General features: G+C 34.6%; 1 protein-coding gene and 1 long non-coding RNA gene across 3 annotated transcripts in view; both read left to right on the top strand.

The window, feature by feature from the left end:
• The window catches only part of CCSER1 (coiled-coil serine rich protein 1), a 1267039-nt gene that overhangs the window by 862992 nt on the left and 377828 nt on the right, over positions 1-26219 (top strand). The gene's annotated exons all lie outside the window — the stretch shown is intronic.
• On the top strand, positions 2867-25298 carry LOC118500691. The gene is made up of 3 exons (XR_004903270.1): positions 2867-2877; positions 16830-16835; positions 25090-25298. It is a non-coding gene; the product is annotated as an uncharacterized LOC118500691 (long non-coding RNA).

Here is a 26219-nt window from a genome sequence, read left to right as displayed (position 1 = left end):
TTTCTTAGCCTCTCCCCTCTTTAAAACTTCATTTGACTTATAGTATTAAGGCTAAAATGAACCATAATTTTCATATATTTTCAGACAATGAAAATTATATATATATAACATATCTGGTGAATACAGATCCTTGAGACTATTCCTAGAGCACCTTTTAACATTCATCTTCACTCATATTTTTAAAATTCATATAGCCTCTAAATATATTTTGGCATGCTAAAAAGAAGATAAAATAATAGTTCATTAACAGATTGAAAATATACTTTCTTTTTATAAAGTTTTTATTTATTTATTTATTTTTACAGAGGGGAAGGGAAGGGAAGGAAAGAGGGAGAGAAACATCAGTATGTGGTTGCCTCTCACGCACCGCCTAGTGGGGACCTGGCCCACAGCCCAGGCAAGTGCCCTGCCTGGGAATCCAATGGTGACCTTTGGTTCACATGCCAGCACTCAGCCCACTGAGTCATGCCAACCAGAGCCAAACTATACTTTCTATAATCAAAATAAAAGGTTGATTATGTCAGTTTTTCAAACTGGAGATAATTCTAAATGCTGGCAATCAGTCATTTGTACTGATTATCTGTGTAGAAATATGAAAAAATAATAAATTTATGAATATTTACTATGATAAATTCATAAGACTGCCTTCAAAATTTATAAAGATATATACATTAAAAACTCATAATGTATATAATAGGTAGATAGATGAATATGTGTATTGTATAATTTACATTTATAAATATGTGTATAGCATATTTAAAAAAAAGAATTCCTAGTTAGTATATGATGAAAATATTAGTTAGAAGGAACTGGGGAAATTTAGAAAAGTATAGAATTTCCAGACTTCATGGTATTTTGTAGATTATCTAGTTTCACTTTTGTAATTTCAGAGATAATAAAACTGATTTGTATAACTGAATTTACATGATGACTAAAATAGTTTGAACTTAGATTCAATATAAGAGATATTAATTATAAGCTATATATTGAGATAGGGAGATATTATTTAATACAATTTGCATAATAATTTGGATATTATATTCAAGGATCAATGAAGGTACCAGTTTCTGTCCATTAAGTCATTATTATTACATTTTTGCTATGATCAATAAACTCTGTTGGAATTTAATAACTTTTGAACATGACATTTAACTACAATGAAGTATAATTGGAACAAAATTTGAGTGTGGTTTATGGACAGAACTAATTGCATGAGACATAGTTGCAAGAGAGACAGAGTTTCACTATGCAATTGTCTTCTTATTCTTATATCAACATGGTGATGACAAAAACTGAGACAGTGAGGAGAGAGTTAATGTGAAGGAGGATTTGACACATCTTAGAGGCTAGTTCAATGTGACTTGAAAGGAAGAAACACATGATTGCAAATGCACACATTTGCATTCTGATAGGACTAACTGTGACAAATGTAAGGAAGCTCAGAGCAAAGCTAAATTGTGGGCTGATGGTTTAGTTTTAAACTTTCTTTTTCAGCTAAAGGAATACTTGAGAAAATTCCCCTTTCTAATTCATGAGAGGAATCTGTCAGGAGACAACAATTTGGGGCACAATCCTGGGAAGTCATCAGCAGACAGGGGATAATTGAACCCAGAAGGGAAGTTACCATTTTCATGGTGTAGAGAAAAATACCAGATCTGTATGGATGATGCCTTGACTATATTCACATGCGCAGGATGATCAGGAAGAGGAACCTGAGACAGAGATAAAAAAATAACAACCAGAAACAATCAAAATAAAACCACAATGGTGTAGTAGTTAAGGGAAGGATGTCAAGAGGAAATAGAGTACCTCAAAAACATCTGTTCTCTTTTTTTGTATTTTATGTACAGAAATCTATGTATGTGTGTCTCTCTCATCTCCCATTCTGACTTCAAACAGGGCCATACAGAAATGGGTGTTTAATAAAAGTGCACTAGTACTATGCACTTCACAGCAAAGTACTTAACACAAATATGGGTGATAAAAAAGTAAAAAATAAACCTGAGGTTGCAGATATAGTACCTGAATGCAAAAACTTAGAATGGACAAGGTAGATTTTTCAAGATACATTTTTTGTCGCTCAGGAAGAAAATATTCATGGAAGCCAGAATGTCTGGGAAGATGACTTATGAGCATTTATCCTTCGTTTGGAAAGAGCTCTTTGTAACTGGCTGAATCCCTGCTTTTGCCATCACCCTCTGGATAGCAATAAGCTGGACCATGTGTCATCTCATAGAAAATACAATCAGAGGGATATGGTTGGCTAAGAAGCTATGATGCTTTCAAATTAGAATCAGCAAATAATCTATAAATCCCTGTGATTCCACTCTGAAATTGCCAAGGGCACCATATAAATAAAGCAAGTCCAGGCAATATATGAGATAGAAATGAGAGATCCTGAAAGATACGAATTTAATCAGTTCTACTATTCAGAAGACTGTGCTCCTTCTATTTGGAAAAAAAAGGTTCCTGTAACGGCATCGTCCATGTGCCAACTAATCGGCCTCCCCTCGTTTGTCATTCTGCTGCAGGTGCTTTTCCTCAGAAAGGCCATGAACTTAAGCATTATCATTCACATGGAGATCAATTTCTTCTGACAGCAAAGTATTGCAGGCACAAATTTGCATTTGCAGTGTGGTAATTTTTAAAAATTCTACAAATTGGAGATTTTGAATGCCCTTGTTATTCTTTTTTACTGCCTTAGCTACCTTTATATATTTTTTGCTCCTGAAAAAAAAAATCTCCTCACTTTTTCAATTAGGAATTACATAATTTATTTATTTTATAAAATTATTTCAAAGTTAGTAAAATATTTCTCACTTCAGTGTAGTTCTGCCTCCTGGCTACTAAATACAAAGATGTACTAATCACGTCTTTGTAATTGCTTAATCAAATAATTGGACACATTTTTCTTCAATCCTGCAAATTGTTATTGCGTGCCTACTAGGTATAAGGTGTCGTTAAAAGTACAATGGACTATAAATGTACTTCAGATGCCAAAAATCATATTGCTTCTGGGCACATACAAGGTCACATTATCATAAATGCTCAAATTCCTGTTGTACTTACCACATTCCCAGGTCATCATGGCTTTTGCAGAGGGCCCCACTGAACTATTTCTGCCTGACCTCAGAGTCTAAAGGGCTCAACCATGAGTCCAAGCCAGTTTGTCCTGCTGCTGCTCTCCCACTAGAAACCATGGGCCCCTGCTGCATCTGTCATCTGGGCTCTGCTGTGAATACTGCTCAAGGTCATCTACTGAAATCTTTTTTGACCCAAGCCTACCCACACATTTCCTCTTGAATCAGTTGCTTCAGTTTTTGCCTCTTTAACCCTTATTTCTTCAGGGTCAACAATCCACCAAACAAACCAACCAGATTCATTATTTTATAATCCTTAGTGGTCCCTTTGTTTTGTTAGACCATTATATTTAATTCCATTCTCTCCTTCCACATTAAAAAATTAATTTGCTAATTTTATAAAGATTTAAAAAAAAAACTTTATTCCTCATCAGTCACTTCCTGAACTTTCTTTAGGCTCAACTGAAGCTCCTCCCACTTAACAAAAAGAATTTATACTCCTCATTGGTCTAATTGGGTTACCAGATGTAAGCATGATGTGATTACTAAGGTATAACATAAGTTACTTGTTTTGGAATTAAAAAAAAATAAACAAGAATTGTTTGGTTCTAACCCTGAGTGTCAAATAAGGCTTGGTGTAGTATGTAAATGAAAGACGGAAGGATGAGTCAGATTTCAAATGAGTTTTAGTAGGGAAAGTGGAGTGACAAGCACTGCTCACTCAGGTTACAGTACAAAAGACACAGAGAAGTGAAAGGGCCTGTAATTTAAATTTTTAAATGTTCTTGGAAAGTGATTATGGGAAAAGAGAGGTAGACTAGAGCCAGGCTTTGATGATTTAAGATGCTTTGAATTCTGTACCAAACATTGTGAATTTCCTCTGCTGGGTAATTAGGGACTTAATCTGGAATTCTGAATAGAATAATGTGTTTTTACTTCAAGTGATAGAAGAAGGTCTGACTGAAAGAAAAAGTAGGACATTTATTATCTCACATATCAAGGTGTAAAGATAGGGTGAATTCAGGGGTAGTAAATTTAGTCATTCAGTGAAAGCATGGTTTCAACTCCACTTCCAGCAATTTTTTCCTCTCATTTTTTTCTATATGGCTGATTTAATTTCATACATCACATTCTCAGGCAATAGTGTCCAAAGGTGGGGGCTAAAACTTTTATAGTGTTTTGATATTCTTGCCTTGAAATTTTATGCAGTAGATTTCTCCTATCTCAATGGCCAAAATTCTTCCATAAGCCTATTTGGAAAATGATCACTGATATGGGGATGGAATGACTTAATCCTAAATAATTTTGTAATTCCCAGATTCCCCCAATTATGAGACAACCTGACAGCTGAAAAATATGAGGGTTGATTTAGCAAGGAGAAATTGGGGAAAGGATTGATAATCAACTAAGTCTGGCAAAAATATAACAAGATGAGACCTGCATTTTAGACATCTAACTGTGAAAGTGGTGTTTGGGGTAAGGTAGAGAATGTAAAAGAAGGAAGCAAATAAATCACAACTGTTTAATGCAGTGATGACATAAGAGAAAAGTAAACTAAGGCATAGAACCAAGGATTCCAAATAAAGTACAGACATCATGGGTAGTTTCTTGGGCCTGAAGAGGGAGGGAAAAGACAGAGATAACCCTGGGGTTGAAAACGGAAGCTTAGCCATATTATTAACTGAGCTGATAAATAATGAGAAATGGTTACTATCTGCATAGTAATGTGTTGACCTTTACCTTGAGAAAATAAATAATGAGCCTATTCTATTTCATCTATATGGAGAAATTGAACTAGAAACTGTACTGATTAAAAATGCTTAAGGCCTGGACATGAAGTTTTCCCTTAGAAGTTAATTTATTCTCGATTTATATGCTGTGCTTTTCTCAATGCCTCTTCAGATTCAGTTCAAGAAATATTTTTGAATAAGTATTTTAATAAAGGCTACTGGCCATATAAGCAGATCTGTGACTATTCTCAATTATATAATTAACATAGACTTTTGAATATATATTATTTAAGAAAAATCAAACTAGTAGCCTAGTGGTACAAAACAGGTAATGTAGTTATATGTCCATGATATTTAACTTCAATTTCAATTGATTAAAAATATTGTCAGACTCTATATCAGCAGATTTAGAGGAAATGTTTCTATAAAGAACAAATGTTAAGTGGCTTATTTCTATTTATTTTTCAGTACATTAATGAATATTTAACAACAAAGAATCACTGTTTCAGCTGAGCTTTTATAAGTGTAATAAACTAACATCATGGTACCATCCAATTTGAACTTATAAACTGTACAGTTTACACCTAAATTTCATTGTATTCCCGCCCTGACCAGGTAATAAAGGAGATTGTTTTATACCTGAACAGGCCCTTATCAACCATCAAGATTTATTATAGTGATCTGTTCTCCTCACCCCTCTTTTTTATTGTTTGTCTCCTTCTTGGTACTCCTGGCCATTTCTCTCTATCATATAACCTTTTATCTTTACCCTATAAAATATTTCGTATAATAAAAATATATGTAACTGAAATGCTGTCAACAAAGTTAATTTGATAAGTTAACCCATACCTCTCTGATCCTCTGAAAAGCTTGCTTGGTATATGACTGAATAGCTGATCAAAAAAGTAATGATTATTATAAGGAGAGCAATTTTCTATTGTTCCATTACAGTCATCCCTCGCTATATTGCGGTTCACTTATTGCAGCTTCACTGTATGGCAGGTAAACCCGTGATACAGTGAAGTCGCAATAAGTAAACCGCGATATAGTGAGGGACGACTGTATACTGCACTGGTGAGTACCCATATAGAATTTTATATGTTGTTAAAGTTACATAGATTTAAGAGTGTAGAAAGTGTTTAAGAGCATATGAAGTGTTTATAAGAGTGTGGGAAAGGTTAGTAAAAGAGTGGGAAGGGCTTATAGGAGTGTGGGAAGGGTTTATAAAACCTTAAAAATATATAGATAATAAAATAAATATAACACAGCTACTTCGCATATTTTCACATATCATGGGGGGGTCTCTGGACCATAACTCCCGTGATAGGAGAGGGATCACTATATTGGCAAGTATGTAACCAATTGTCTTAATAAATTGCTAATGTTAATAACTAAAGATCAGAACATAAGAAAAAGTTTGGAATATTAAATGACTGTTGGGTTTTTTTATTAGGCATGTCATTTAGGTTAAAATATATCTAATTTTTATTCCATATCTCTATGTAAAATTGTAGTGCATCATGAAAAGAGCTATAGACATTCACATACTATGTTTACAAAAAGAATGAAAATATAATTCTTATAGATATGTATATATATGCATGCATATTAGAGAAAGCACACACACTATTCTCGTGGATCTGAATATGTATTCATACATTTTAGAGAAAACAGTGCTCTGGAGCTACTTATTATTGTGCCTCTGAAAAGCAATGGCATGAATATAGAATAATATTATTTAATATGCCACCCCTATTCACATTTTCTGGACTATCCTCAAGATGTTATTCACAGCTGTTTTATTTTACTGTATGTTTTCAATATAGAATCCCCATATTGCATTCAGTTTTTATGTTACTTTAGTATTATCTAAAATTGTCCTCCCCTCCTAATTTTGTATCATCTCATATTTATATATTTTTTTAAAATTCCAACTCTATTGTTGTATAGAACAGTTCTCAATACGGGTTTGTCTGAGAGGTTCCCCATTGTTTGAATCAGGTTAAATATTTGTGGCAAGAGAACTACATGAGTGATATGTGTACAGGCAGCATATGATGTCCTTGTACTTAGGGAGTACATGCTGAATTATTTGAGGGTGAAGTATCAGTGTACGCAGCTACTTTTGGATGATTTCTTGTAAACCACCTCGCCTGTGCACACATATACATACATATTTATGTCTAGAAACAGCATGAGAAAAAGAGTGAATCTAGGTGAAGAGTATACCAATGATCATGGAACTAGTCTTTCAACTTTTCAGTAGTTTGAAACATTTCAAAATAAAAAGCTGGGAAGCAACTGGGTGGAAGAGTGAAAACAGATGAAATGAAGTCAATTCACTGAGGTAGAAGAGTCATTCTTCCACTTGCTGGTGTGTGATTTTGGATAAATCTTTAGAAATACCTGAGCTCAAATATTTCAACTTTAAAGTGAAGATGAAACACTGAGTTTATACATCGTTTTTTAGATTAAAAAAGGTAACAGAACAGAGCTCTTCACATGGTATAGCTAAATATAAAATACCAAAACAATCCCAAATTCTCCTCAAACGGAAAGCCTGGTCAGTCTACTTTAATATCTTACAGAAAGACCTGGAACATGAATAAAGAATATATTCATCATTTTGTAAATTGGCAGAAGTTTAAATTGGTTTGTGTTTCTATTAGAGAAATGAATTTTTCACACTTCAAATGACCTTGACAACTGTAAATAAAATGAAGTTCAAGGGTGACTAGAGTTAATTAATATAGGAAATCAATACAAACTACAGATATAAGATGAATAAGAAACGTGTAGTATACAAAAGGTTATAGAGGGCATTAATGTAAATGTGTGAATAATGTAGTGCTGAATATGTCATGAAGCTGATGCTGGAATATGTAAATGCTGATATTACAGCACTAGAGAACTACTCTAACTTCAGATTGGTTTCACAGTTGCCCTGAAACTAGAATGAGATCAAAGAATTTATTTATTTATTCTGTAGGTAGATAGTAATTGAGCACCTTTTTAACTTTTGAGCCCTTTTTCAGAGATACAGTATGAAAAAAAAATGAGATGAATATTCTTATGTTCAAAGAGTTCAGAGTCAAGTAGAACAGATATATTTAGGCAATTGTAATGATTTCCTCCTTCCTCCCTTGGGGTGACTACTGGGTTTGGATGCTTCTTTGAAAGCAGTATCTAAACATTTCTTGGAGTATTGGGACAGTTTTGTGGAAGTTGTACCTTTTAGTTGTGATAAAACTTTTACTTTAGAACAGATCACTTGATATATAAAAGGGAAAAAATTAAAAATATTTCTGATCTTAAAATATAGGACTTGTTAGAGACTCTTTTACTCATGGTTTTTATAAGTCCTAGGTCAAAAAATAAGAAAATAGACACCGAACTATTTTTTTTCCTAATAAACTTTAGGTTTGTATTTCTTGGGAATAGTATCCTTGCTGCCTGATTTGTTTTGGGGCATTATCTGTGTTTGAAACAAATACACTAACATATTGAAGCTAAACTTCAGGTTTTCAAGTATTATTTAAAAGACTGAAGAGTCCTAGATATTGTTATCCAAGTAAAAGCTTTTATTCTTATTCTTCCACTTTTTTGTCTTCTATTCTTTTGTTTAAAAATTCTAATGGGGTCCTTTTCCATTTCTTCTTCCCTTTCCTCCCAGTCTCTTTTCTTTTTTCTTTCCCTTTCCTTTCTCATACCTTCCCTTTACCTTTTTCTACCTTTCCCCCTTTCCCTTCCATTATTTTGAGGTAAAGTCTAATAAGCCAGGATAAAGAGGATTCATGGTTCAAGGGAGGCCTTGATTGTCAGTGGGCCAGCCACTGTGGGGTGAGGAAGCAGCTTATAGAGTCAGAGATGGTTTACAAGGACATGAGGAGCAACTAAGTAGTATATAATGATAATGGACACCAGTTTTTCACTGTTAGAGAAGAGGTTTATAAATTTGGAAATGTTGGAGGCAGACTAACATCTGTGGTGTTGGTTTGAACTTGGAGGTATTGGTGTAAACTTTGTATTTATTTTTTTGAATTCAAATCTTGATTTTTATCACTTATCACAGGTGTGACAATTTATTTTATTTACTTATTATATTTTATTGATTATGCTATTACAGTTGTCTCAATTTTTCTCAATTGTTCCCTACACTGGATTCCCCCGACTCCCTCCAGCAATCTGCCCTCCTTTGTTTATGTCCATGGGTCATGCATATAAGTTGTTTGGCAACTCTGTTTCCTATACTTGCTCTTAACATACCCCTGCCTATTCTGTACCTACCAATTTATACTTCTTAATCCTTTCACCTTTTACCCCATTCCTATAAAACTCTGTCCCAATTGACAATGGTCCAAATGTTTTCCATATCTATAATTCTGTGTCTGTCCTGCTTCTTTGCTTTGTTTTTTCAGATTCAATCGTGGATAGTTATATATTTATTGCCATTTTAATGTTCATAGTACTCATATTCTTTTCTTAAATAAGTCCTTTTAACATTTCATATAATAATAGTTAGGTGAGGACAAACTCCTTTAGCTTTACCTTGTATGGGAAGTACTTTCTCTGCCCTTTGATTCTAAATTATAGCTTTGCTGGGTAAAGTAATCTTGTTTCTATGTCCTTGCTTTTCATCACTTTGAATACTTCTTGCCAATCCCTTCTATCCTGCAAAGTTTTTTTTGAGAAATCATCTGACAGTCTTATGAAAATTTCTTTGTAGGTAACTATCTGCTTTTCTCTTGCTACTTTTAAGATTCTGTGCTTCCTGGACTTGCACATCTATTTCCTTCACCAGATTAGGGAATTTTTCTTTCATTATTTTTTCAGGTAGATTTTCAATTTATTTCTCTTCTCCTTTTGGCAACCCTATGATGTGAATGTTGGTGTGCTTGAAGTTGTAGTTGTCCCAGAGGCCCCTTACACATACTTGTTGTTGTTTTTTTTAATTCTTTTTTTTCCTTGCTGTACTGATTGGTTGCATTTTGCTCCCTTTGTTCCAAATCATTGATTTGATTCTCAGCTTCATCCATTCCACTATTGATTCCCTGTAAATTGTTCCATATTTCAATTAGTATATCCTTAACTTGTGACTGGATGTTTTTTATGCTTTTGAGGATCTCACTAAGTTCTGTGAGCATCCTTATAACCAGTGTTTTGAACTCTGCATCTGATAGATTGCTTATCTCCATTTCATTTAGCTCTTTTTCTGGAGTTTTGATCTGTTCTTTCATTTGGGTCTCCTCATTTTGGCAGCCTCCTTGTGTTTGTTTCTATGTGTGAGGTAGAACTTCTCTGACTCCCTATATTGTAAGTGTGGCCTAGTGTAATAGGTGTCCTGTATGATATAGTGGCATAGACATCCCTATCACCCAAACTAGGTACTCAAAGTGTGAGCTCTATGTGGTCTGTGTATACCCACCTGTTGTAGTTGAAACATGATTGCTGTTGGCAGGTCAATGGGAAGGATTTACCTAGGCTACTCAGCTGGTAGGACTGGCTGTGACCCCTGGCCATCAACTACCTCCAACCGTGGCTGTGGTGTAGTCTGTAACTGCCCACTGGGTGCACAGGCTCTGGAGTTTCCAGGGTAGTACAGGCCAGGGTCAGCCTCTACCTGTATTCTGTCTGGGGCCCTTTGGTATAAGCTATAAAGTGATCTGCAGATAGCTGCTGCTAGTTCCAGGCCTGGGGCATGCAGCGAGAGGTACTGGGCTGGGCTCAGTGGTTTCTTGTTTGAGTGGATTAAAAAAGGTCTGAAGCCTGCACCAAGCCAAGACATTCATATGGAAAAGCCACATTAAGAGCTTGGTTTGGCCCATAAATTCAATGGGGCAGAGCCTTAGGTAATTGCCAGGATGGGGAAAACTTTGTGAGCCAGGTTGATGGAGTCTTGTATATGGTGCTGCCACACTGTGGGTGAGGAAGGAATCAGGAAAGGAACAGTGGTCATTGCCTACAGTTCTGTACAGGAAGAAGCTATCTCCTAGCTCCTACCCTGATGCCAGACACTTCAGATCCTCCCTGTATGACACCAGTGCCCTATACGCTACTGCTCTGGTGATGGAGCCCAAAGGAAATGAGTCTGAAATAGTCCATGTGTGGGGAGAATAAGCCTGAGAAACTTGCAGTTTCTTCTACTGACCCAACCCCTACTGGTTTCTACTTATCTTCCTGGCACTAGATATCTTCCTGGGCTGGGTGATCTGGGTGGTCTGGATGGTCTGGTGTGGGGCTGGGATCCATCACTCGCAAGATATCTCTTCTGATTTTTATCCACCACATATGAGTGTGGGGCCAGCCCATTTTGCATCTCCATGTCTCTGCATCTCTGCCACTCTGCCCTTCCTACCCATCTGGATGAATGTGATTTCTTTAATGCCTTACTTGTTGGGCTTCCATTCAACTCAATATTCTTATGGTTCTGAGTGATAGTTGTTCTGAAATTTAGTTATAATTTTTCTGTGGTTGTGTGAGGAGTTGAGCTGTGTTTACCTACGCCTCCATCTTGACTGGCTGATTTTTAATAGAAAGAAATAAATGTAGCTATAGACAAATGGCAGTATGTGTGTGTACTTATACAAATGTGTATCTTCTAGTTTTGTCTTTTTGAGGGAGCCAAGAAGCAGTGACATTTAGAAGCAATGATTTCACCAAGCAATCAGATATTAAATACCAGTCTTTACTCAAAGATACACACACTCTTGAATAATGACTGGTTACAATGGAGGAGCAGTGAAAGTTTAAGATGAGCTGGTACTTTGCTACTTAACAAGGCAGTACTCAAAGATTATTAGTAGTATTTTTTGTAAAAAATAGAAAAAAGGAAAGAAAATATGTAGGAGACAGTTTAAAGAGTCTTTGCTAAGTAAACCTAGGAAGTGTGAGCATCAAAATAAATATTGATAATAACAGATTATTACCTACTAAATAAAAGAGAAATCTGTGATTCTCTACTGAAATAAAGAAATAAATAATTAGACAAATTGGGAGAAGAAAATGTTCTTCCTTATAGGAGAATGCCAACTATATATGTAAAAGGAGGGGTGAATTAGAAACTGAACATTTGGATACAATCATCATAATAGTAAAATTAAAGAATAATTAAATCAAGAATTTATTTGTGGGTGCTAACAAGATAGTGAAATTATGTTGAGAGTAGAATATTTTCATTTTCAGAATAGATCCCCATAAATACTTACTAATTGCAAAGGTGAAAATAACAACTTTGCAGTTAAAGCCATTATCTTAACCTAATGATTGCCAATAATGGAGTGAATAAATATCATTTTTATAACATACAGTATAGAAGTACAGAATCTGATGCTATTTATAAAAAAATGTCAAATCAACTAAAACTGAGGGGCATTCTATAACTAACTGAATGCACTCTTTAAAATAAATTAAAGTTATAAAAGTAAAGGTAAGTTTTGGAAATAGTTTCCAGGATGAAGAAGACTAAAGAGATATGACTTATAAAGCAATATGTATTCTTGGATTAGATCCTAGATCAGAAGGAAAAAATATCTAAAGAGGAAAATATTTAGACAATTGTTAAAATTTGAACGGGATTTGTGTATTAAATGGCAGTGTTTAGGTGCTATTGTTTTCAATGTTGATTTGCTGATTTAGAGAGTCCTTTTCACTTAGGAAATTCTCTGTAAAATTTTTAGAGGTAATGGGGTGTCCTATCGGCAACTTATATTCAACTGATTAAGAAATATTACTCATACATATACACAGAGGAGAGAGGGAGAGACAGGCAGACAGAGAACAAGAAAGAACCAGGGAAGAAAGGAGGAAGAGAAAGAGGGAAGAAAAGAAGATGCAAAAGTGGTAAGATATTCACAAGGAGGGACCTTGAGTGCTGGATGAAAGGAGCTATTTATATTATTTTTTACAAAAATCCTTAACTAAATTAATCTATATTTTATGGCCTTTAAAATTATGTGTATATTGGTATAAACCTGAATTACATATAAAAAATAATTAAATTGACTTAGATACTGAGGTAATCATACATAAGCATTATGTGGCAGGACATTAAAACTCCACACTTACAGTGTAGATGGTTTTGTTTTTGATTTTTAATTTCTAAATGTGTGTGTGTGTGTGTGTTTGTGTGTGTGTTAGTATTCTTATCTGATCATTATCCTGGGATTCAAAGAAATTGTGAGTGAGTTTTGGTTCTAAATTATTGCCTAAAAGGTATTTATTATCTTTATATCTTAGTTTCTAGATTTGGAAATATAAATAATAAAATCTATTTTTTCATAAAATTGTCTTATTTATTACACTGATCACTTTAAACTTATAAAATATAGTGTGTTTTGATCATGCATGGTGCTCATCAGTTCACTACAAATGACTGACTTGGAAAGTAGAATATTGAAAATTATGAGTTCCAAATATTTGGTAATCCCTATAGTGGTCATAAAGCCAAAATTCAAAGAGACCTCTAAAATTTCAGAGCGAAGCTCATTAGCATTCTATGTGTTCATTAATTTTTCTCCCATTAAATTGCCAGTTAATGAATGTTATACACAGGAAAACTCACCATGGCCAAGGTTCAGTAGCAGATATCTGCTAGGTGTTTTCTTGTTTTTCTCATCCAGTTTACAAAAAAATATTATAAAAATGTTTACCTCATTAAATAAGTTAAATTCAAATAAGTAAAAAGTGTCACGGTGTGGTTATTGATACTTTTACTTGGTACTGTGAATCAATTCAAATATATTTTATTGTAAATTTATTTTGATTAGTTCTAAGTTTTGTTTAAAGTACTTCCTAGGTACACATATAAAATTTCATTCATGCTAAGAATCTGTACGTTAAATCCAAAGTGATTGTATTCTGGCCTCGGTACCTGAGTTGGTTAGATCATCTTCCTGATATGCTAAGGTTTGGGGTTAGATCCCCAGGCAGGGTACATAGGTACGAGAATCAATCAATGAATGCATAAATAGGTGGAACAACAAGTCAATATTTCTTTCTCTGTCTCCCTTCATTTCTCTTTCCTAAAATCAGTAAACAAAAAATAATTTTTACATTTTCTCTTTATGTTAAAAATTTTAAAGTAATATTTTCTAAAGTAATAGTTAGGGAAAATCATTAGGAGAGGTAATGGTAACTAAAAAATAGTGTAAAAGAAATGTCTTTACAAGCATCTTATAAGCCTACCTGATATATGGAGAAGACCTTAGGGAAAATGGCCAGAAATGCAGATAAAAATGCTAGTCTCTGGGATTAAATACAATCACACAGGGAAGATGTTTCAAGGCTATTTATTGTCTACTTGTGCTGAGCATGTGTGTCATGCTTTCCTCAGAACAACCATTTGAGAAGGATTTATTTTGCTCATTTTGTGGAAGAAGCCAATTAAAATGGGAAATGTTAAATCGTATTTCAAAGCACTCTAACATTTGCATTTTATTTCAGCATATACTGAAAAGAAAGAAAAAGACAAGAGGTAGCAGAATCCAGAGAAAGGTATAAATATATGTAGGGGGGAGGGGTCTTGGAAGTAAAGTGTTAAGTCTGAAGGGCTCTGATGCATAAAAACTATCTTTCAACACTGCCAGCAAAATGCATTGAAAATATCACAAACATTGAGGTAACATTTAATGTGAGCGAGTTTACAAGTGCAATCTAGAAAATTAAATTTAGAAAATGCTGTTAAACTAGACACTTACCTAATGTTTATTATAGATCTGTGGTAAACAAGAAAAACAGTGATTAAAACTAAAGGCCATTCAATTGATTCCTTAAAATGCTTTTGTACAAATTTGCCAGCTATTGTTTTTCAGCTGGTCCATTGAGATTAGTTTGCTTAACAACTTCTTGTTTTGAAAAAGGAGAAAGTTCTTATTCATGAGAAAGTTATTTAAGGAGAAATTACATGCCCCATGAAAATACGTAACAAAAAAAGAAAGTAAGTAAAAAATTGTCATTGAATTTTGTAAAAGATGAATCATTTTTAAACTACATAGTTCCTTTATTATAGATATACAGAACTAGTGAAAAATGTGCTTTGTTTCTAATTATTAGTTAGATAGTGTACATGAAGTTATTTTTAAATTTACATATCGGGTTTTTTCATATTAGACAAATTGTCTTCTTTCTTCTTTGGTGTTTATTATAGATATATAGAACTAATAAAAAATGTGCCTTATTTTTAATTACTTTTTTTGTCTGCTAGACAATTTTCCATATTAGAAAAATTGTCTTCTTCCTTCTTTGGTGTTGTGACACCCAGTTTTGGTGTTATGTGGGCAGTGCCCCAAACAACGCCAGGTAATTGTTAGATACCAATATGTTGTGGGAGAATTTCACAGAATTTTCACACTGTCTACCCAGAGTTAGAATGAGATTCCACAGGTAAAAGGCTTAGTCCCATAAAACTGCCCTCTACTTCAGGTACTAATTGCAAGCCCAGGTTTTTGCCTGTATTTACAACCAAGTGACTGTAAGTCAGAACTTCCCACAACCCTCTCCGTGGATTCAGTTAATTTGCTAAAGGAGCTCATGAAACTCAGGCAAACCTATTTATTCACTAGATTACCAATTTATTACAAAGAATATTAAAAGATATAAATCAACAGCCAGATGGAAAGATATATAGGACGAGGTCCTGAACCACAGAGCTTTTGTGGTGGAGCATGGGGCCCCTCAAGGTGGCACATGGAAGCATTTTAGTTCTCCAAGGTGGAAGCTCTTCAAACCCCCTTCTTTTAGATTGTATGGAGGCTTTGATACATAGGCATGACTGAATAATTCATTGACCATTAGTGATTGATTCAACCTTCAGACTCTTTTCCCTTCCTCAGAATCAGGGGTGGGACTGAAAGTGTCAACCCTCTATTAAGGGTTGGTTCTCCTAGCAATCAGCCCCCATTCTTAGATGTTTTGCAAAAGTTACTTTTATTAACATAAACCCAGTTGTGGTTAAAAGGGCTTATTATGAATAATGAGACATCTATTTCACTTTTATGGCCCCAAAGCATTTTCAGGAACTGAGAACAAGAGATCAAATGTTTATAACAAAATATATTCCCATTGATCTTACTACTCAGGAAATTCCAAGTGTCTACAAGCTGTGCACCAGAGAACCGTGGGTAAAGACCAAATATATGTAAGAGATATATTTTGATCACTTGAATGACCAAATATATATTTCTTATAATCACAATATCACACTCCTTCCAGCAGTGCCTGACCTTTTTGGCCCCAGGAACTGGTTTCATGAAGAAAGTGTTTCCACAGACATCGTAGGGGAGGACAGTTTGGGGATGATTCAAGTGCATTACATTCAAGCCCACCTCCTGCTGTGCAGCCTGCTCCATAACAGGCCCAAACCAGTACCCATTCAAGGCCTGGTGGTTGGGGACACCTGCCTTATATCATATTATTTCATGTTTGAAAATATAGTATAAATGATGAAAAGAAATAATCAGAAGTTTTATAGTTTTAGAACTATACTTTTGGAAGATTTATAGTTTTAATTTGAACATTTCACCTAAAATGTCATATGGTGTGCTTGCGTGTGATATTGTTATGTTACAGATTTATATGCTTATGATTTTGTAATAAAAGATTTTATAATAAAAATTATTTGTGCTGGTCTCTATATATTAGTGATATTATTTAATAATATCCTTTTAGAGCTTCAATAATAAAATTACTATCTAAACTTTTGTTTCTTAGCTTTAAGATGATAATATTTAGAAGCTGTAACTTCTGAATTGCCCTATAATTTTGGTATTGTTAATGATAAATGGCACTAGATGTAACTGGCAAAATTAAACCTTGGTCCTTGTGTTCCTCTTAGAAATAATTCAGAACCAAGAACTCTAATTATGAGAAAATTTATTTAGAATGTCACAGAGATACAAGAAGTGAGCGAGTCGGGTTGTATGGACTCAGTAAAACAAATTACAGGGGCAAAAGAAGGGCCCTTGCAACTTAGGAGAAAGAAAGCAATGGTATGCTCCTTGGAGGAAGAAAGGGGGAAGGAAAGGTGTGGGTACAAGAGACAGGGAGAGAGAAAGAGAGAGGAAGGGAGAGGGACAGAGGGGGGGGGAAGAGAGAGAGAGAGAGAGAGAGAGAGAGAGAGAGAGAGAGAATAAGAACACAAGAGCACATATGTGCTGGGTCCTTTGTCTTAAGGGGTTTCATGAATCTCTAAAGCCAGGGATTTTATGGGAAGTTTCAGGGGAGCAACTCAATGGAATATTCACCAGCTTTCCAGATATGTTCTTTTCAGGGTTGTGGTCTCTAGTGATTGGTCAGCACTAGGGTAGGAGGTTATTGGTCATTGCATCTGGTCCTGATATTAGCCATGGCATTGCTTCATCTGGTTTTCCTGCTTTCCAGGGCCTGAAGCTGAAACACAGCTGAGGCCTAAATATCTCTAGTTTGACCAGAACTCTATCACTGTGGTCAATAGGTACAAGGCTTTGTTTTAAAGATTATTTTATACAGATCAGAACCTTATTGTCCTCAAGGCTTGATTCCTAAGGGAGTGGTTGTATGGAAATGTTTGTATGGGAGTCATATGTGGCTATTCTTCAGTTCCCTTATTCTTCCTCTATGGGGGTCTACCACATGGCTAGGGACATGGCAAGGGAGGAAAGGCCAAAGGAGAGGGTTCAAACCATTTGAGCAGTGATACGAAAGGTCAGCGGTTCTAAACTGCATGACCATTCTAGGGGAGCAATGTCATCCAGGGGTGAGGTCCCACCCTCCAATATCTGTTTTCCTAGTTTTGCCTGTTGCTAGGCACCTGGAGCTTTCCACCCCAATGACCTTCTATACCTGACCTATGTTTTCTGCCCTGCTCATGTCTGTCTCACTGCCTACTACATCAGTATTAACTACATTTACAGCCTCCTTGTCTGAGTTAATCTAAAAAATAAAATCTTAACCTTTTGGAATTCAAATGATTATTAATCTATTTGATGAAGGAGGGAATTTTGAACATTACATATAATCTTCAACTTCTTCCAAGTTAAATTTAATTATTCAATTGCAGTGACATTATTTGTGACAATAAAAGTTAGGGACTGCAGACCACAATTTCACATTAATTGCCTTTAATGACTACACTCCATTCTTACATGATGTTCTAGTGTAAATAAGTTCTATTTTAACTTTTCACAAAAATACAAATTAAAATCAGATAATGTATCATAAATAAATATATTCATGGAAAAATCTGACATCTGCCAAAAGAGAAAATACTACATGTAAAATATTATAAAGGTTCATTGAGAGGATATTTTAAGGTTTAGTAGCTACAGTAAATTCCTAGGTGGAGGATGTCTATGTACAACTAACTTCACTCCTTAAAACAAAGTTTTCTAATGTTCTCCATATATTTTCTTTATTACAGATGAATTAACTTGAGGATGCAAACAAAAGTATATCCAATCAAATTCAAGGTTGTTTTAATTGCATGCTTTACTCTTAGGGTGACCTGAGTAATTTCATAGTTTATGGAGATGAAAAGACTCCTACTTTCTTTCATAATTTAAGTAAACTCATGAAAGTACAACATACACAGTACAAAAATCTACCACAGCAACTCATAGAGATAATTCTTACATCATTGATGGGACCCTATCTTTTGAAGCAGTCTAATTCATTTTTATATACCTTTAATTGCTCTAAAACCATCTCTTCAATTGAGACAATTATTCATCTAGGAAAAGTTTATTGAGTTCTTGAGATATTTTAGACAGTGTTCTGGGAGCTAGAGTCTGATCACCTACTAGATGCTTATTTTTGCTCATTATCTCTCTTACATCATGATTTACTCTATACTTTCTTATTTATTGCCTTTTGAAAGCATTTTTATATATCAAAATAACACATTTTAATTTGAGAAAAGCTTTAAAGTCTTCTGAAATATTGAACAATAATGAGGGTCCAACTGAGAAGGCTAATCATAAATAAAAGCTAAAAAAACAAGAACTTCATCTTTCTGAAGATAAATCCATAAATCAACCTGCATTTGTGCACATTTTCTGCCCTCACTCCTGTTAAGTGCAAGACATATTCCTCCTCTTGTCAAGGCAGGTTTTGCACTTATGCCTGATTTTAATTATTTACTTTTTGCTGCCACCTTCTTGGGATGTCTTTTGTTTATCACTCCATTCTTCTTCACCTTAACCTTATTCTTGCTATTAATTTCTCTTTAACATGACACATATGTCTAATATTTTTAAAAGTCCCTCCCCATCTCTGTACTTTTTTCCGCATATTAATTTTCAATGTACTTTTTAATCACTTTGATCTGCCTTCAGTTTTAATCTTTTATTATAGTGGAATTTGTCAAGAAAGGGTTTTATGACACATGTTTGGTCCTGCCATTCCTCCTTTCTACTCCAGACAGCTGAAATCTGTATGCCACCTGTTTGCAAATGTCTATTTCCAGGTTCCATCTGATCTGGAGCACCCATTTGGCAGTTCTTGTCTATCTCAGAACTAACGTGATTGTCACTGAGCTCTTGATCATTACCCTCAAGCATTGTCCTTTATATCATAAAGGATGTGACATATTTATATCATCATCTTTATATCCCATCCATCACCAAGTCCTGGTCATATCTGAAAATTAGTCTTCTAAATGTATCTAATATCTGACTATTCTTTGCCATTTTCACTGCCTCTCCCTTAATTCAAACCACCATTATCCTTAACTTTGGATGCTGTGACAGCCTTTGACTAACTACCATGCTTAGAACAGGCAAAGATCTTTTAAAAACATATTATGGCCAAATAGTATTCTATTGTATATATGTAGCACATCTTCATTCAACTGTCTATTGATGGGAACTTAGGTTACCTCCATTATCTTGGCTATTGTAAATAAGGCTATGATTAACATAGGGGTGCATATATCTTTTCAAATTAGTTTTGGATTTCTGCAGGTAATGCCCAGAAGTGGAATTGCTGGGTCATAAGGTAGTTCTATTTTAATTTTTTCTTTTTAATCATAACCCAAGGATTTTTTAAAAACAGATTTTAGAGAGAGGGGAAAAGAAAGAGTGAGAGCAAGAGAGAGGCATTGATGCTGAACATCAATGTAACATCAATTGATTACCTCCTGTATGTGTTGCAACTGGGGTCAAACCCAAACCAAGGTACGTGCCCTGACTGGAATTGAACCTGAAATCTTTTGGTGTACAGGGTGATGCTGTAACTAACTGAGCCACCTGGTTAGGGATATTTTAAATTTTAGGGCACTCTCTATACAGTTTTCCATAATGGTTGCACCAATTTGCAATCTCACTAACAGTGCACTAGGATTCCCTTTTCTCCACGTCCTTGCCAACACTTGTTTTTTGTAGATATATTGATGATAGTCATTCTGACAGGTGTGAGGTGACATTTCATTGTTATTTTAATGTGTTTTTTTCTGATACTCAGTGACATTGAGCATGTTTTCATATGTTTATTGCCTATTTGTATGTTTTGTTTGTAGAAATTTCTAGTCCTTTGTGCATTTTTTAAATTAGATTTTTGCCTTTTTGGTGTTAAGTTGAATGGGTTCTTTATGAATTTTGGATACTAACTCCTTCTTAGAGGTATCATGGGTAAATATCTTCCCCCATTGTGTGGCATATCACTTGGCCATAAAAAAGAATGAAATCTCACCATTTGCAACAGCATGGATGAACCCAGATGGTATTATACTAAGTGAAATAAATCAGAGAAGACAAATATCATGTGATTTTACTTATATGTGGAATATAATTAACAAAATTTAAACTAACAAAATAGAAACAGACTCATAGATATGGAGAGCAAACTGAGGGTTGCCAGATGGAAGGAGTGTTGGGAGACTGGGTGAAAAAGGTGAAGGGATTAAGAAGTGCAAATTATTAGTAGCAACATAGTCATAGGAATGTAAAGTAGAGCATAGGGGAATATAGTCAATAATATTATATAATAACTATGTATGGTGACAAGTGGGTACTAGAATTATTGAAGGGAACACTTCATAAATTATATGAACTTTTAACCACTATGCTATACCCCTGACACTAATATAAAATAATAGTGAATGCCACCTATAATTGAAAAATAATAAAAAAAAATTTCCATGGGGGGAAAAGAACCAAAAACTACAAATTAAATGTTCCACCTACTTGCTTAAACAACTCACTGACTTCCCACTTATTTATATAATTAAATCCAAATTAACAAAAATTGATTTTTAGCCCTCCCCCTTTCTCTGCTCTAATTCCCTTTTCCAGGGGACTATGCTTGTATATAACTTCATTCACCTTATATAATAACCAAAGGAACTTTTAATGAAAATGTTGACTTTATTTTTCATTCAGTATTTTCATGGTGTAAAGTTACCCTTAGAAGAAAATAAAATAGCATAACACTTTGAAAATAACTTTTTGTGTAAAAACTCTCTACCTATTTAGCATAAAGAATATTGAGAATAATGAACCAATCTTAAAATGTTTAGTATCACAATAATGGTTCTCTATTTAACTCTACCTAAAATAATAATGTCTGAGTATAGTTTTTGTCACTAAATTTTTAGATTAATTTTACAAATTTTATTTAAAATTTAAAAAGTTCTTTTACTGAATTTGTAGATTTAGGTAAGGGTGAAAAATGACCATGTATCTAATATCTTACTCCTAAAAGCATTATATAGGTATGATTTTCTCCAAATCATCATTACAAAGATAAAACAATTGCACAGATAAATCATGTCAATAATAACCAATACCTATACAGTGTTTGTTATGCTAGGGACTCTTCTATATGTGGTACATATATTTGTGCAGCCCTTTGAAGTTGGCATGATCCCTATTTTGTAGGTTCGGAAACTGGGACCTATGGTCTAAGTAACTTGCCCAAAGTAAGTGGTAGGGAAAATTGAAAGATGATCAGATTCTAAAATCCCTGCTCTTATCTTTTTCATAAACTGCCTCTCACAGCATGATGATGATGATGATGATGATGATACTCGCTATTATTTTTCATCTTAGTTATTTTATGTACTTCTAGTAATTTAATTTCTTTAACAGTTTTTAATATTTTCTTTCATATGATTGAGGTTTCCAGTTCTTTATTCTGTTAATTTTAATCCAATATATTAGCTCCCATCTATTTTCACTCAGCAGCCTTTATCTCTTCACTAAATATTTTTAATACTTACTTTTCTCATCCCCATGTTGTTTCCTTTTACCTCCCGTGAGCCTCCTGCTGGAGAATTCCTTACAAATTCCTTCATCCTTATCCTCCTATTGGGATATACTTTTTCTCATAAAACCTCTATAGAGGATTATAGTGGTAGATCATTTATTAGGAAATCAGGAGTTGTCTTTGATCTAGAACAGGGGTCATTGAACTACAAGCTAGTGGCCCAAATGCAGCTTGCTGCCTATTTTTGTATAGTCTGCAAGTTAAGAATATTTTTTCTATTTTAAATGACGTTTTAAAAATGAGGAAGAAAAATACTTTAAAGCATGGAAAATTGTGTAAAGTTCAAATTTCCGCATCCATAAATAAAATTTATTGGACTGCAACCCGTTCATTTGTTTATGAATTGTCTGTGACTACTTTCATACTGCAGTGACAGAGTTGAATAGTTGTAGCAAGCAATATGGCCCACAAAGGCTAAATATTTACTCTCTGAATCTTGGCAGATTAAGCTTGTCAATTCCTAAGCTAGAACTTGTCTATTCTTATGTGTTCACTCTTTCCTTGTGTAAAGAGTTCCTTCTCTGCTGGAGAGTGTTACCCACTTAAATCTACCACCAGCCCCAACCTCTCTCATTTCCAACCTCACTCTAATTCTTATATAACTTTACCTCATAAAAACTAAACTACTTTAGACAGAATGGTCTTACATTTACCCTCCTTAATATCCTTGAGCAACAATAGTTTTATTGTTGACATTCATAAACAGGCTTATTTTGTAGAACTTAAGTACTAACAGTTATTTTAAGAAAATATTGAGCCCTGGCCGGTGTATCTCAGTGGATTGAGCGCCGTCCTGTGAGCCAAAGATTTGCCAGTTTGATTCCCAGTCAGGACACATGCTTGGATTGTGGGCCAGGTCCCCAAATGGGTGCATGTGAGAGGCAACCACACATTGATGTTTCTCTCTACTCTTTGTCCTTCCTTTCCCCCTCTCTAAAAATAAGTAAAATCTTAAAAAAAAGAAAATATTGAGAAAGAAAATGCTTAATATTATAAGTTGAAATTAATAAGTAATGAAATGCTTTTTGGTCTTCCTCTTCTTTTGACACGAGTCTAGCTGCTTTATGTTATAAAGCACTTTTATTTGTCTAGTTTATATTATCATATTATATTTATTAATGTTATCATATTTCCAGTAGTAATTTTTTTTATTTTCTCTTAAGATTTAAATGTTTTACCTGGCCTGTAATAGTAACAGACACTTTCTTTTGGTACTTTAACATTCAATATGCAGAAATCTTAAACTGTCTGTATATCAAATACAATTCGATTCAATAGGTGATAGCACGCTTCATTTACATTTGTATCTCTGTCAATATGTTAATGCAAAGGACAGCACTTGGAGAACCTGCTCCCACTTGGCTGGGTATTGTCATAAAGCATTTGTAACTTTCATTGTAAGTGACAAGTCAAACCTGATGTACTAAATACAGCACCAAATCTGAGAGCCCTATTTCCCTAACATCTGGGCCTTCTTTATAGGTAGTATAATAAGCACTCAAATATTTTTTTGATTGTACATGTCCCCTTTCAAAGTCTTCTTATATTTAGTAGTGAATAAGGCAAAGAAGATCTCTCAAAGTTACTAGATGGAAGCATTTCTTTCAGGCAATAGAAGAATCTTAATTTTCTCTTATGCTTGAATGTGTACTAAGTTACTGAACAGGGTTGAAAGTAATAAAATTCACTTCTCAGTAATCTGGATTTGGTAGATGTAACCATGATTCTGATGTTTACATCAACTAACCCCACTGTGTTTGTGAATTAAAAGAAGAAGGATTTGCATTAGAGCAGATGAAATTTCAGAGTTCAATTCAGGGGCAGCAGTATTGAATACTTGTCACTCAAAGCAATAAAAGAGCAGTATTTTGCACTTCTAAATTATTTGAATATCCATCAGTTAATATTAAATGTTATCTGAAGGTTAAAATATACCCAATGCCATCTTATGATGGTATTGGGTATATTTTATTTCTTGCCTAAGAAATATCTTTAGTCCATGGTGGTGACTCTACTGGCACAGAGCACCCTGTAAGGCGGGATTCAGCTCAGGGGAGAAGACGATATTGGTGAGTTCTCCACCAAAATCAACGATCATCTTAGATCTAGAACTATTATCTTCAAATATATTCACTTTCTTCCTATTTCATAAAGTTTTTTCCCCTTTTAGTATTACAGGAATTCTGCTCCAATATTACAATATATATACTACATCATCTCTGTCATATGGCACAAAGTAAAATACTATGACCAGTTTACTGATATATATAAATACATATGTGTATGTATGTATATGCATAGATATACATATATATGTGTATATTTAATATATATAGTATATTTTGGAATTTAGAAAATCAGTCTTTTTCTCTCATAGACACACACACATACGACTCTTCAAGACTTTAGTGACTCCCTTATTCTTGGGACTTCATTATTTCCAATGATGCTGTGATTTCTCAGGTATGAATAAATACCATTGATACCATTATTGAGAGACTCAAAAGACAACTAGGATCTAGGAATTACTTGGAACAAAACACAGTAGTTTACTATCTTGAAAATATCTCTTCTTTTAAACTTCTTACCAAGACTACAGCTTTTAACTTTTGTCATTGCCTTGTCCTTTTCTCACTCTAGTCCTTCATTCAATTTAAGCTTCCTATAGCACAGCTCAGATCATGTGAAGTCTGTCCAGAGAAATTCTAGCCATTGTTAATATAACAATTTTATGTAATGATTTACATGACATCGATGTAACTTGGCATCCAAGGAGAGTGAACTGGTATGCACATGCCTGAACAATGACAACTTCACTGTATCGGGCAGTGGGGGTGGCAGATGCCATTGAGTGAGCATGTGTACTATGTGACTGTCACATTCAAAATAAGTAGAGCAATGAATCTGCATCAAATTTTGTGTTATGCTTAAACATGCTTCTGCAAAAACTATTTGGATGATTCAGAAGGCCACAGCTATGGGCAACTGGTGATTGGCAGCTTCATCGTGACAATGTGCCTACTCATGTATCACATTTGGTGCAGAGGTTTCTGACAAAATATCAAATCACCCAGGTGACTCAGCCCCTGTACAGCTCATATTTGGCACACTGAAACTTCTGGCTCTTCCACAAAGTAAAATCGCCTTTGAAAGGGAAGAGATTTCAGACCATCAGTGAGATACAGGAAAATATGATGGGGCCAGCTGATGGTGATAGTGAGAACTGTGTGAGTTCCCAAAGCACCTACTTTGAAGGTGACTGAGGCATCATTAATCCTATGTTTCTTGTATCTTCTTCAACAAGTGTCTCTTTTTCATAGTACATGGCTGGATACTTTCTAGACAGATCATGTATATAGTTTTTAATTTTTAAGTAACTCTGTAGGGGCTCCTACCCTTCATGATAGCATGGATGGAACTAGAGAGCATTAAGCAGGGAGAAGGGGATAATGGGGGAAAGAAAGGGAAGGTTTGTCAGGGAACAAAGGACCCATGGAAAAAGCCAAAGGGGGTGGGATTGAGAATGGGAGGTGGGGTGTGTGGGGCAGGGGAAACTGGTGGAGGGAAAGTGCAGACAACTGTATTTGAACAACAATTAAAAAAAAGGAACTCTCTACTATATAAGCTTTCTGACAAACTTCTAAAGAATGAAAAGAGTATATTTGCTCCCAATTAAAACAGAATATTAATGGAGGGAGTAATTTTTTCTTGGAAGACAAATTAGATATCAGCTGTACTCTAATAATTAGTAACTAATATTTCAAGTTTCCAAATTTATTCTAAAAGAATATGTATACTGCTAATAGGCATAATACCATTTTATTTTTAGCCGACATTTATCTAATTTTGGGAGGTATTTCCTATCAAGGCATATAATGACAACAATCCAGAAGAATAATTCAAATGTCAGTGTGGGACACAGAATGAGTTAATGTGGTTTCCCATTTCACTGGGTCAAAGCCTTTCTCATGGCACTAATTTAACAGAGGCATTAAAGAATGGCTGAGATTGTGACAGAGTTGTAACATGGAACATTCTGATCAGAGGAAAGAGTATTACCCAAAGTGGGAAAATGCAAGTTGCTGAAGCCCCAGGAGTATATGAGACAAAAGATAAATTTTAAGAAAGTCTGACAGTGACCAGAGGGGAGAGAAGAGGGAATTTCAGGGGGGAA

This window comes from Phyllostomus discolor, chromosome 1, assembly GCF_004126475.2.
Source record: "Phyllostomus discolor isolate MPI-MPIP mPhyDis1 chromosome 1, mPhyDis1.pri.v3, whole genome shotgun sequence".
NCBI lineage: Eukaryota > Metazoa > Chordata > Mammalia > Chiroptera > Phyllostomidae > Phyllostomus > Phyllostomus discolor.
Note: the sequence above shows the minus strand (reverse complement) of the source record. Positions and strands in the feature narration are given on the sequence as shown.